The 14213-nt window shown below is 36.9% G+C and overlaps 1 protein-coding gene across 1 annotated transcript in view; it reads left to right on the top strand.

Moving 5' to 3' along the window:
• Window positions 1–14213, top strand: part of SLIT3 (slit guidance ligand 3) — a 789390-nt gene that overhangs the window by 450188 nt on the left and 324989 nt on the right. The window lies entirely within an intron of this gene.

Here is a 14213-nt window from a genome sequence, read left to right as displayed (position 1 = left end):
TTAATGGATATAATGATGAAGAAAATCTGTATAAAGGAATTTGGAAGCAAGAAAGAATGGTTGAAAGTCTTACTTTGCAGATTAAGTTTGACTGTGTGTGCTGCATTTCAACTTCTTAGCCGATAACTCCAGTTTCATGAAGCTCTTTGAATAATTAGTGAATGGTTAATAATTAACATGGATGATCAGGGTAGATATATGGCTGTTTACATTTGCCAAATAAAGTTGCCTAAGAGGCCCTGAGGGTTTTACTTTTTAAAATTACTTCATTAACAAAATAAAACAGCCACAAATTCCACAGAAAAAAGTATTAATTCCTGTTATAGAAAGAAATATCTGAACGTAAACCTTTATCTTCAGTATTTCCTGTTTAAAACATTATTTAAGTTAAAAATAATTTAGCCACATGTCTGACAAAAATAGACCACATGTGTCTAAATCCTTATTTGTCACTCAGGAGTAAAATTATTTTATATTTGGAGAGAGTGGGTTTGTTTGATTTTTTTTTTAAACATTTTATGATCTTCTGTAAGGCATAATTATTTCATCATCGCCCTAATTAGAAATGCTTCCCCTAGAGATAAACTGAGACTTTCTAACTGTCATATTAGAAATATGTCCCTCTGCAAAACAGAGGAATAAACCCACCTGGAACTGACGCATGGTTTGTTTTTGGTAACATATGCAGTCTTTGAGATTATGGTTGCCCCTTTGTATCTAGATTTCTAAACTATGTTGCTTCAGATCCAGAGCTGAGATATTCTTTGTGTATCAGCTGATCTCTCAAAGTTAATAGAGATCCAGAAGGAAAGCTGAATGAAGTGTATTAGTATCTGTTTGACTGCTTTAAATCCTACACAAGAGCTAGGCTTACATGATCATGTCGGGTACCAATACTGCTTCCTGATAGTATTACTTTTAATTAGAGATATGTTGATTCAATAAAAACCTTAATACTGTAATATCATGTGTACAATTTTCTCCTTTTATCTTTATAACTGTACTGTGCCGTGATGCTTACATTATCAATACTGATCCATTTGTATCATCATTCTTAAGTTTTCTGCTTTTCCATTGTAAAATCTCTAGTTTCCTTCACTCAGGGCTAACACTTGACATTAGGAATTTTTTTAATTAAAACAAATAATGTAGATATTCTGGAGATGGAATTTCTGAGGTCTTAGAAAACCTCATCCTGCTATCAGGTGTGTATCTGCAAGTTGGACTGATAAATACATGAAAGATTGTGAGAGACTCAAATACTTTGGTGAAGCAGATCAGATAAGTACCTACGATAGACATATGCCAGCTGATATTTTGAATTAAGTGAAATGGTCACACAATTTAATTTAGGGGGAAAGAAAGGATATGTGCAAGATTCGTCACAAATGTTGTGTGCACTTTTACTGCACAGAGAGATTCAGTAGGTGCTGCTCACAAGGTAAGTGATCTGCTAACAAAAATTCAGTACCTGTACTGCAATCTTGACATATCAGAGAGAGAGAGAGAGAGATTAATATCAAGTAAAAATATTGGTTACAAAATGCTTGTAAAACTAAATCTATGTGGTAGCTTATTTAGTAAATGTTACACAAATTAAATGAATGTTCACTGAATACTAAAGTATTTACTATTTGATATTTATCTTTGTACAATTTAATTTAATTTTCAGTGTACATTTCTAAAGCATCCTGTCATAAACAGATAGTTCAGGGTTAATGTCTCTTTTACCTGTAAAGAGTTAAAAAGCTCAGTAAACCTGGCTGACACCTGACCAGAGGACCAATAGGGGACAAGATACTTTCAAATCTTGGTGGAGGGAAGTCTTTGTTTGTGCTTTTTGTTTTGTTCATTGTTCGCTCTTGAGACTAAGAGGGACCAGACGTACACCCAGGCTCTCTCAGTCTTTCTGAATCAGTCTCTCATGTTTCAAAATTGTAAGTAATAGCCACGCAAGGCGGATTAGTCTTATGTTTGTTTTCTCAACTTGTAAATGTTTCTTTTTGCTGGAAGGATTTTTACCTCTGTTTGCTGTAACTTTGAATCTAAGGCTGGGGGGGTGTCCCTCTGGTCTATATGAATCTGAGTACCCTGTAAAGCATTTTCCATCCTGATTTTACAGAGAGAACTTTTTTCCTTTTTTTCTTTCTTTAATTAAAAGCTTTCTTTTTAAGAACCTGATTGATTTTTCCTTGTTTTAAGATCCAAGGGATTGGGTCTGAACTCACCAGGGATTGGTGGGGGGAATGAAGGGGGGATGGTTAATTCCTCCTTGTTTTAAAATGCAAGGAGTTTGGATCTGTGTGAAGCCTCTCAAGGCAACTCACGGAGGGGAAAGTCTGGGGGAAAAGGAGGGGGGATGGTTAATTTCTCCTTGTTTTCAGATCCAAGGAGTTTGGATCTGTATTCCCCAGGGAAGGTTTTGGGAAAACAGAAAGTGTGCCAGACACTAAATTCTGGCTGGTGGCAGTGTACCAGATCTAAGCTAGTAATTAAGCTTAGAAGTGTTCATGCAGGTCCCCACTTTTTGTACCCTAAAGTTCAAAGTGGGGAAAAAACCCTTGACACACCCATTGAGTGTCTGCGTTCTATGCAACATATATAAAGCTAGTTAAATTCAGTGGGACCCAAAGATGACCACCAACAACAGAATTACTGCTGACTTATTACAAAAAAAATTCAGATTTACCAAACCAACAATTATCTAATTGCCTTTTTTCCCCCTTTCTGGGTTTTCTCTTGATTTACTTTTTTTTTAAATATTCATTTTTCATCCTAAAACAGAAAGCAAATAGACAATAAAATGCAATGTGGTTTTATCTAGCACCTCTTGTTCACTAAATATCCTGCACCTTTTTACAACTCGGTTTGCTAGATACAGGTATAGGTATTGCAATAATACCTTAGGTAAACCTTGCAGGTACTACACACTCAATAGTACTATACATACAGCAGTGAACAACAGAATGCTTGCTCTTTTAGAAAAGTGCAATGAGATCTTCAGCTGGATAGTCAGTTGTCTTCAGTTGTAATGGAATGTCTTCAATTTCACATCTTATGAGAATGGCGGGGCTTCTAACAGTATTGTATAAATCAAGTCATTTACCATGAATGCTAGACATTGAGCATTTCTAAACAACATTGTTGCTTCCCATTTATATTGCAGAAGTACCCAAAGGCCAACCAAGTCAGGGCTCTATTGAGTTAGGCATGATACAGACATGCAGAAAACTCTCCAATTTGCTAAAAGTCTAAAAGACAAGACATAAGTTCATGAGGCAAACAAGAGTGTTGGACTGGCGTGTGTGTGAAGAAGACAAAAATAACAGGATGTGTGCAATTTTTAGCCAATCACACATTGCTGCCTGCCTAGCCATTATCAATGATCCATCTAGCCCAGTATGCTGTCTTCCAACAGTGTCCAATTCTGAGGAATTGAGCAAACAGGCATTCCCTGTTGTCCACTTCCAGTTTCTGGCTAGGAACACTCAGAAGTTAGGATTGCATCCACGACCATCCTGGCTAATAGCTGTTGATAGACCTATCCTCCATGAACTTAGCTAATTCTTTTTTTAACCCTGTTATAGTTTTGGCCTTTACAACATTTCCTGGCAAAGCGTTCCACAGGTTGTGCATTGTGTGAAGAAGTACTTCCTTTGGTTTGTTTTAAACCTTTTGCCTTTTAATTTCATTGGCGTGACCCCTAATTATTATGTTATGTGAAGAAGTAAATAACATTTCCTTATTCACTTTTTCTACACCAGTCAAGATTCTGTAGCCCTCTATCAATCCCCTCTTAGTCATCTCCTTTCCATGCTGTAGAATCCCATTTTTTTAATCTCTCCTCATACTGAAGCTGTTCCATTCCTGTAATCATTTTTGTTGCCCTTCTCTACCTTTTCCAATTCTAATATATGTTTTTTTTGAGATGGGGTGACCACATCTGCATGCAATATTCAAGGTGTGGGCATACCATGCATTTATATAGAGTCATTATGATATTTTCTGCCTTATTACCTATTCCTTTCCTAATGGATCCTAACATTTGGTTAGTTTTTTTGACTGCTGCTGCACATTGAGTGGATGTTTTTAGGGAACTATCCATAATGACTCCAAAATGTCTTTCTTGAGTGTTAACAGCTAATTTAGTCCCCATCATTTTATATGTATAGTTGGGATTACGTTTTCCAATGTGCATTACTTTGCATTTGTCAACACTAAAGTTCATTTGACATTATTTTGCCCACTCACCCAGTTTTGTGAGATATCTTGAGTAATTCTGTATCATCTGAAAATTTTGCCACTTCACTGTTTACTCTTTTTTTCAAGATCATTTATGAATATGTTGAACAGCACTGGTTCCAGTAGAGAACCCTGGGGGACACCACTATCTGCCGATCTCTATTTTGAAAACTGCCATTTATTCTTACCCTTTGTTTCCTGTCTTTTAACCAGTTACTGATCCATGAGAGGATCTTCCCTTTTGTCCCATGACTGCTTACTTTGCTTAAGAGCTTTTGGTGAGGGACCTAGTATCTTGGACCCAGGGCATTTAAATATGCAAACCCAATTCTTCAACTCTGTTCATACTGAGACAGACAGGGAAGAGAATAAAGCAATAGTAAAACAGAATACCTTTTGTCCCCGTACTCACTCCCTTAGAGCAATCAAGGAGGCTTATTTTGCGCTACTTAATTTTTCAGTGACCCATAATAAAGCTCTTTAGAATAATCTAACCTCAGTGCCTCAAGGTCAGTCACTTTTGCCATGTCAGCATATTAACAGATAGCTGCATTCTGTTGGTGTTCTGAGCTGGCTCCAGTAATATGCAGCACCTGATCATCTGAACACCAGCCCCGCACCTTTCCTGTATTTGCCCTCTACAGCTCCTTAGGAAAGCCTATGAGGACTAGGCCTACGCTTAGAATGCTCCATATTGGGGAAACCCTGGCTATTACTAGTCATAATAGCATGATTTAAGGCTAAAGCATCAGCTTGAAATCTATAGCCTTCACTACAAATGCCACTGTGACTGTCAGTTCAAGTCAAATCATTATTAATTGAGCAGTAGTTTTGAGGTATAGAGGAACTGTGTGTAGAAAGGGATGCACTGAGATATTTAAAACTCCCTCTCCCCTCCTTTGCACTGCTGGAACTTAAGAAACAAATAGAGTATTGGTAAACCAGAATCACTTACTGGTATTATTTTGTTGGCTGCTGATCCCAGTTTGCAGCTTAACAAGCTATCTAGTGGGCTTATTATACAAAGGTCCAGTTTAATAATTCAGTGGCATGTTGCTAAGATGATGTAGTCAATACACTAGCTGTCCTTCATCTTGGATATTCTTCAGTATATTTTCAGTGTAGTCTGAATCTTCAGTTTATAATTTAAAAACCATCCACAAACTTTTATCTTTTTTTCCCTTTTAAAGTAAAATCTAAATGTCCAGGTGATTTTTGTGCTATAATGTACGGACTATCTCAGAACAATTGTTACTTTGGTATTATGTATCCCTCATTTTTAATCTTCTCATTTGTCTTTGGCTCATTTGGTTTTTTCTCAAGTCACCCATAAAAATTGAATGGATATTCGCGACAAGGTGGTAGAACGGAATATACAAAACAATTAAAGTAATGGAACTGGTGTGAGTTGAGTGGACAAATGCCTGGAGATTCAGCAACAATACTGCCACCTGCTCCATCTTCCTCTTGATTTTTTAGATGAGTGAGTGTGGGTGACTGACCCCTGAGTAGCTCACAGGCTGTCTTAGTGGTTAAGATCTGTCATATGTCCCATCTTCTTCATCATCACTCCATCCTATCTCCCTTCAAGTTCTCCAGAGAATACATTTCTTCTTATAGGGTTAGAAACCCGAGTATTCCCTCAAAGACATGCGTTTACAATGTCACAAACAATGAAATATGAAACTTATGCAATTTCTGCCAAGCACCCTTGTTAAATAATCTTGCTTTGCTACACCATGGCTAGAGATGGACAAAGAACTGAGTTTTTGGTTCTCTGACAGTGCTGGGTTGAACAATTATTTTTTTTACATGAAATATTTAGTTTCTGGGCATTATTAACCTCTTTTTAATAAAAGCTAAGGAAATGAAGGGCTAGATTCACAAAACAGGAGGAGGAGGACAAAGCAATCCTGTTATATCCAATAGCCTAGTGTTCAGGGTACACGTCTGGGATGTGGGAAACTCAGGTTTGAATCCCTTTCCTAGAGCAAGGACTTGAACTCAAATCTTCCCACTCCTTAACTAATGTCTTTAACCGCCAGACTATTGGCTATTCTGGGTTGTGTGTCTCTCAGACCCTCCTGTTGAAGCCATTCTACTTTGTATAAAATACTTGAATAATCATTGGGCTAGAGAGAGAGAGTGACTGAGAATGATTCTATAGCTATCGTGGGAGACCCAGGTTCAAATCCCTTTGCCAATCATTATATATACAAAGTGGAACAGCTTCAGCAGGAGAGATTGAGAGATCCATCCCAGAATAGCCAATGAACTGGTTGTCAGAGCACTCTCCTTAGAGTGGGAAAGACCTGGTTTAAAATTCCTGCTTCAGAGCAGGGATTTTAACCTTGGTCTCCCTCCCACATTTCAGGTGAGTACCCAAATAACTGGACTATTGGGTCTAAGAGCACCACCACCTCTTCCTCCTCCTGTTTTGTGAATGGAACCTTAGAGCCCTTGCGATTCTAGCTCAAAAAGAAAAGTGTGAAAGTGAATATAAAATTGTATCAATTTAGTGAAAGACTTATAACTTTTTGCTCTCAGGGTAATACCCTCTTTGATCCAGCTTGGCAATAGAGTCTTCTTCTACACAAAGATATTTAGTTCACATTTATTGAAAGTAAAAGACCAAACTGGAACCCAAATAAGTACAAATCCTTTCCGGGGGTGGGGGAGGTTGAAAAAGTATGCAAAAGATACCTTTTCAAATGATCTAACAATCACCAATTTTATCCTTCTGATTTCTTCCTTCCCCCTCCTGTTGGGTCTATGGCAATGAAGAACAACAGATGGTTATCAGTCAGGAGTAACTAGGGAAACCACAAAACCTGCCCCAATTGCTATGGAGACAGCCATTTGTGTGTTTGGTATGCACTATTCGTTACATCAGTAACTGGGGACAGTAAAATAAGGATGTTGTAAATACCATGAAATTGAAAGGAGACGTTGGATGTGGGGGAGGGGAGGAAGGTTTTAATTTTTTAATTGTTATTTAAGTATTGCTTTAAATTGATGTGATGTTTACATAAAATGCTGCTTGGCCCCAAAATAACAAAGCCAGGTAATTTTATTTATAGAGAGAGCAAATATTAGTAACTTTAAACTTCATAGTCTGCAGAATATTTAAAAAAAAACCAACTGATCTGTTACTTAACACCTTGGCAACACAGAATGGGACTGAGAATTGATCACACCTAACCATTTATGCTATGCAGATGAGCTATTTCTGCATAGTGCTTTGACTGTTGCGGGTCTCCAAAACCATACTATCATAAAAAGATGCAATTCTGGAGTAAGACTCAAAATATCAGAGCTGGATTACATACTGATCACTTTAGCTCTCCCTCCTTATAAACTGCTCCAGCATTTTTACCCCATTCAACCTGTATTTTAATGGTAAAAACAATTTATTTAACCTACACATTTTTTAAATATTATCAGAGATTTTAATTGTTTTGTTGCAGTTCTTCAAAAATGAGTAAAATTAAGTGTGAAAAATGGAAATTGATTACAAACAATGTTTTCAAAATTCCCTCTTCTTTTGTTAATACACTTGTTGATTATTGAAACTGAAAGAATTAAAAATGTGTACCTCCGGGCCCCCTCTAGGGAGTTTCTTTATGTATGAAACCCCTCTAAATGCCCAATCCTTCAATTCTTAGGCATGTGATCAATTTTACTTATGTGTGTTGGGCCAATTTTCTTCAAATTATTCATTTGCTTAAGCATCTGCAGCATCAGACCCTAGATTCAAACAGTAAATGTAGACTAGTCTGTTTCTGGTTCTTATGAACAATCTAAGTGCTGCACTATCGGAGTGGATACACTGCAGAGGAAATATATCCAAACAGTTGTTTCCTCTAAAGTTTTAAGAAAAAGTTCCTATGAACAAATCTATCAAAACGAGTATTTTGGAGAAGTGATTATTCTTAATTTTTGGGCTAAATTCCTTGGCAGTGTTCTTTAAAAAAAAAAAAAAAAAGAGTACAGTCAAAGCACCTTCCCACTAAATGTCCGTAAAAAATCTTAGTCTAAAACACAGTAAAATATTTTAACTTGAGAATGAATTTGTTGTTGACATTTCCCATTGATGTGTGAAATATTTTTTCATTAGCTAACACATTACATGCTTCTGAGATATTAATCTGTCATGTGCATTTGTATTAGTGTAGAGTTCTCTTAAATGAACAACTATTAGGATGTAAAACTATTCTTCCACTTAAGAAACATGTATGCTAAATAGTAATATAAAATACAGGAAATAAAATGTATTAAATGAAAATAACTGCAAAGTATGCGTAATAGTCCTTGTTAAAACAGATTCGTGTTTAAATTTTTAACTAGGCTCCAGACCAGGAATACAAAGTGAACACATTAATTAAACTAGTATTCTGTCTGTTCTTTGACTAGATCATTTGGATTCTACAATGTCCTGACTAATGTTCTTACATTTAAAAAATATCTTCCTATACTGCAAATAAACAAAATATAATAAAACAAAGTGAGAATGTAGCTTGTTTTTTTCAACATGCTTAGTGCTTGATGGTCTCTTTCTTTCTGTACATAGGTTTGTTAGTTGCAGAAAAGGTAGTTCATTCTGTTGCATTTGGTATCTGGTTATAGAACAAAGGAAGTCTTATTTGCAGAATAATTACCAAAGTGATCAATTTAGATTTTTGAATATTAAAGGATTTTTAATGGCAAAAGAAAATCAACATTTTGAAATCTTATTCTTTCTTAGAATGAAATTTGAAATTTAACTCTCACCTTATGGTAGATAATATGCAAATCCAAATATATGAGCCAATGTGTTGCAGTATCATGGGAATTTGGTGCTAGAATTTAGCTCCATCTCTTGGATTAAATAACAGTTGAAATATAAGGATTTAATAGTTATAGGAGTGCAGCATTGTTTCTCAATTTTAACAAAAGATGTTTTATCTTAATTTTGTATTATAAAATGCCAGTTTTAAAGACCAATAATTATCCGTTAGTCACACAATTTCTTGGTCAATTATAATTTATATTTTCTATGCTTCTTATTGAAAACACTTGAGTAGTAAATGGGTGACATGAAATTATACTATACATAACACCATATTATTATACATATACATGGTGTATGTTCGGTATAGTTAATCCTGCCTCAATGCAGAGGGATAGACTAGTTGTCTCTTTCTTGCCCGATAGTTCTATGATTTTTTTTTATATCTGCATGAGCAGATTTATTTAAAAAAGGAATATTTCATTTCTTCAGTCAACAATTTACAAGCTTCAAGTGTTCCTGTCTCAAATGTTACCTTTATCTTAAGTAGTTAATACATCTTTTCCTTGATACCCAATTTTACTCTTTTTTTTTTCTGAATTCTTTTGTTATATATATCTGTAGCTGTTGTTATTGTCTAGTGGGAGCTAATTGCCTGTCATAGAAGTTTCAGCTCCCTGAAGCCTCTTGGGTGAAGTCAGAGCAGCAATTTAATCACACATATGTTGCAGGGTTTCCCATGCTTGCTGACGTCAAAGCAAGAGACACTTTTGACAAAGGCCATGGACCCAAGTCCAGTGTCTAATGTATGAAATTAGTCATGAGGGGTTTACCGTTTAAACCTACACAAACACTTTAATTCCTGTTAATGTTAGGGATCCATCTTAACCTGACAAAAGCCTGGAGGTTCAAAATTAAATCTGGCACTCCTTCCTCGATCCCCCACCCGCCAACCCCCTTTGTTTCTAGGTATCACAGTCTACATGATGCATATTGTAAGTCTGCTTGCTGTTCAGAGGCTCCAGTAATACCCCAGGAGCGACTGTCAGAGCAGAAAGATGCAGTTTGTTTCCTCTGTTATTTTCTTTCCCAGTTCAAATTGTTAATCTTATCCAAACATATTCCTAAGAATACATTGTATCTCTCCAGCTGTGTGGAAGAAAGACAATAGGCCATGGATGTGGTTTAATTAGGCTGCAGCTTGATTCACTTATAATGTCTAGCGGTACCAGGCAACATATTGTACAGCTCAGGAAGGAGGGGGTCAGCTTCCCACTGACAAGAGCTAGGAGCCCCAAACCCTCTTCCTTAACCTGTTTAAGGGGGACAGGAAAAGGAGGGGGTTGGCTCCCTGCTGTTGAGATGTAGGAGCCCCAACTCCCCTCCCCCTTACTTAACTTCCTTAAGGAATGCTTTCCTCTAAATCCTTTCCCAATCCATTTTGTCCAATAACTGTATCCCTTCTATACCAAGTACATGCACTGGAAATCCACCACAAGTTTTATGTCGTAAATTTTGACAGTATAACCTAATCCCCTTACTCCACCTCACAAGGTCGCAGAACAGCTGTGTGGAAGGTGAAAAAAATGAGCTGGCTTCGACCAATCTGGGGGTAAGGGGAAAATTCCTTCTCAGCCCTGAAAAGAATAGGGAAATCAGCATAATTCCCACAGTGGGTCAAAAGAGAACCCATTTGCCGAGTACATGTGTAGGTAGCCCAGTCCTGGTAAAGAGGTTGCTTGGGACATAAATACCCCCCTACTCTTCTAGTCAGCATGAAGGACAATGCAGTGACCTTGTCCTAACCTGGCCCCATCTGCCTCCTGCCCTTCCTGTGCATCCCTATGAACATTCCCATTTCTCCCTATTTGCTATAAGGGAGCTCTGCAGGGGTTAAACCCCCTTTTCTTCCAGCCAGCTATACAAAGACCCACTTTCATAAAGGTTGCAGTGGGCACATTTTATAGTGCCTTTCATAAGAGGCAAGCCAACCACTTTGCAAGTGTTAGATAAGCCTCAAAACATCCCCATGAGGTCAGTGTTGTATTCATTTCATAGGTGAGGAGAAAGTCAGGTAAAGAGTGACTTTCCAAAGATCACACATCATGTGAGTGGCAGAAGAACACCAGAACTCAGGGCTGATGTCCTCCTATCCTTTGCTCTAACCATCAGAGATGCAGCCTTCCTTAGTTACATTATTTTGGTAATAGCGAGGCGAAAAATCTCTTCAACAAATGTCTGAAAACTGACACACAAAACTGTCACATAAAACGGATGCCATTTTTACACTTACCTGAAAGATAGTAATAGCTGACAAATGAATATGTAGTTCCTTTATGTGCATGTCTGAACACTACGTTCAGATCTAAGTGGTAAGTGGAGACAGTTGTGCTACAATGTGTAACTCAGGGAAATGTAGTCCTCCGTCCTCTATTTTTTTTCTCTGACTCTTCAGTTTTTCCGTGTATGATGTAGCTTTTCTCAGATCCTGATTTTTTTCTTTAAAAGCACAAGTTGTCCATTTTGAGTATCACGGCATATGATTTGTTTCCCCAGTCTTACAAACAAGCACACGATTAAATTTAAGATGGTGATTAATCCTGTTGTCTTCAGAGGGATAATTTGCATGCTTAAAATTAAGCCCATGCATAAGTGTTTGCAGGTGGGGCCTTAATCATTTACAGAACTAAGACTAAAACTCAGGTGACACTGGCCTCCTATTGCGTTCTCTAAATGCTTAACCTGGCTGTCTTTCAGACATCGTGCTCCTGTAGCTTGTTTCTTAGGAAGCTGAAATTAGTCCTAAAGGGCAGGGTATAACTAATGCAAAATGAGATCTCTCTAAAAAGCTTAATAATTTGGGGCCCGATCCTATGAATATACTAGCTCTGCAAAGCATGTAGTGCTTACCTTACTACTGTGAATAGTCCCGTTGATTAATAGACCCCTCAGGCATTAAGCTTGGTAATTACTGTTGGCAGTATTGGGCCCACAGAGAGCTGTATATGATTTATTAAATAAATTTTTACCATAAAATCCAAGCAACAGAACAGCATTCTTAAAAAAAAAATCTTACACTGTTTAAGTAGACTTATATGACTAACAGAAGGCTTTCTGATGTTGAATACATATATTAATCACTCTGGGCTTATTTACTTAGATCTTAGCATATTTGACAGTAAAGTAGATAGCATCCCGTACCTCAGTTAAAACTGGGCAACACAACCTAATGAGTTTGAAAAGAAAAAAATGGGTGGTACCCGTATTCACCTAATCGCTGGCTTTTGCTTTTTCTTTAACATCAAATGCAAAGCACATGTGAATTAGATGAATAATGTACGTGAGGAAGCAAGTTGCAATATAAAGTTCTTAAATATGCACACAACAGCTATCATGTGTTTTACTCCATTTTTAATGCTTGTTACAGCAATCTTGACACCTAAATTATGACTTAGACACAGTTCCAGTAAAGTGACATATGTTAACGTTTCAGAAACCACTAGTAAATAAAAATCCAAAAAGTAGTCCCTCAGTAACATCATCCGTCTACTCCCAAAAGATGCAGTGTGTGTGTGTGTGTGTGTGTGTGTATGTGTGTGTGTGTGTGTGTGAGAGAGAGAGAGAGAGAGAGATCCCCTTTAGATTATGTTACATCTTTTGGTTCAGCATGAGGGATGCTGCACAAAGATTTGCCAAATTCATCATGTTTTGTTAAGTTATGAGATCCGTGACAAACTTAAACTGGGTTTATGTTTGTAAGCTGTTTGGTAGCCTTGATAATCAGTATGATTTTTCATACACTTAAAATCATAAAAAGCTTGGAGTTTACTGAACCTGATCTTTTACGATGGTACCACATCAGCTTGGATAGATGACATTTGGGCTTTAGATATATACATACTCGGCATAATGTATATCAGTAGGCTCAATTTGTACCTATGTGGTCATTCATGAAGATTCAAAATCAATGCTACAGTCATTTAGAACTTTAAATTAACACATGCTTTCTACCTAAAAATATGCTAACTATCTTTTTTACTGTATTGTAGTTATTATTGTGTCTAGTTGATGGTTTATTTCTACTTTCACTTGAAGGTTGCTGGGGCAATACATGGTTTCTTAAATGTCTGTACAGTGCAGAGTACAGAGGATGATGATTTTTCTACCACACCACATTATCATATCTGTACTGGTGCAAGTGTGTATATGTACACTGTGCATATAACAGTTATAATAATTTTGCTTAATATGCAGTTGCATCTATAAAACCCCAAAAGATCATAGCCCTATTGCACTAATTACTATACAGACATGCAGAACAGACAGTCCCGCCAACATTGTGGTCTGGGCAAAGGACCACACAGAACAAGGGGTGTGTATTCACGTCTTTTGCAATGTCTGTATTGTAGTCAAATGTATGTATAGTTATACAGTATCATATAATATGGATTTTTTTGCAGCGTAATGTAAATTATCAGATACATAAGGACTTAAATCCTTAAATTGTATATTTTGATTCAAGCACATGGAGCAGGAAAAAATAATTTTCTAGTTAAAATTCACACGTATGAATATGTACCCATATGTTCCCAAATACTGTAAAATATATTTAAACATGGATATCTTGGTAAAATAAATGTGAAAAAAATCAATCTTAGGTGTATTAAATTACACTTGTTTCATAGCAAAGTACTACATTATTAAGACTGTAATTTTGTGTGTTTGTGTGCATGCGCGCACACACAATTTCTTGAATCTTTTCTATCAATGGATTTCTCTCACTGATACAGTTAGGCAGAACCTGTATTTAGTGAAAAATCTTTCAGTAGAATGGCCAACCAGATGGGACCAGTAACAATGGAGAGAAGCCTCAAACACTACAGACATGTGGTGCTTAGAATAATAAAAAGACTATAAAATTAGATTAGTTGAGTCTAATTTGGAATTGGTATATTCCCCACGCACTCTTGCAGCTCTTGGGCAGATAAAGTCTTGAGATTTAGTACTTTCAGGACAGAGGACTGCAACTTCCAGTAAAAGAAAAAAAGGCATTCTGGGAGGTCGCAGAGGGCAGTGCAGTGACCTCCAATGATTTACAGGCCTTTAGCTTAATGAAATTGTTTCAGTGACATGACGGTAAAAGCTCATAATGGATTGGATGCCCTAATGTAATGAAATTACTCCCTTCTGCCTTAAAAAAAAA

Source organism: Gopherus flavomarginatus, chromosome 7 (genome assembly GCF_025201925.1).
Source record: "Gopherus flavomarginatus isolate rGopFla2 chromosome 7, rGopFla2.mat.asm, whole genome shotgun sequence".
Taxonomy (NCBI): domain Eukaryota; kingdom Metazoa; phylum Chordata; order Testudines; family Testudinidae; genus Gopherus; species Gopherus flavomarginatus.
The sequence above is the reverse complement of the archived record's forward strand: the minus strand, read 5'-3'. Positions and strand labels throughout refer to the sequence as shown.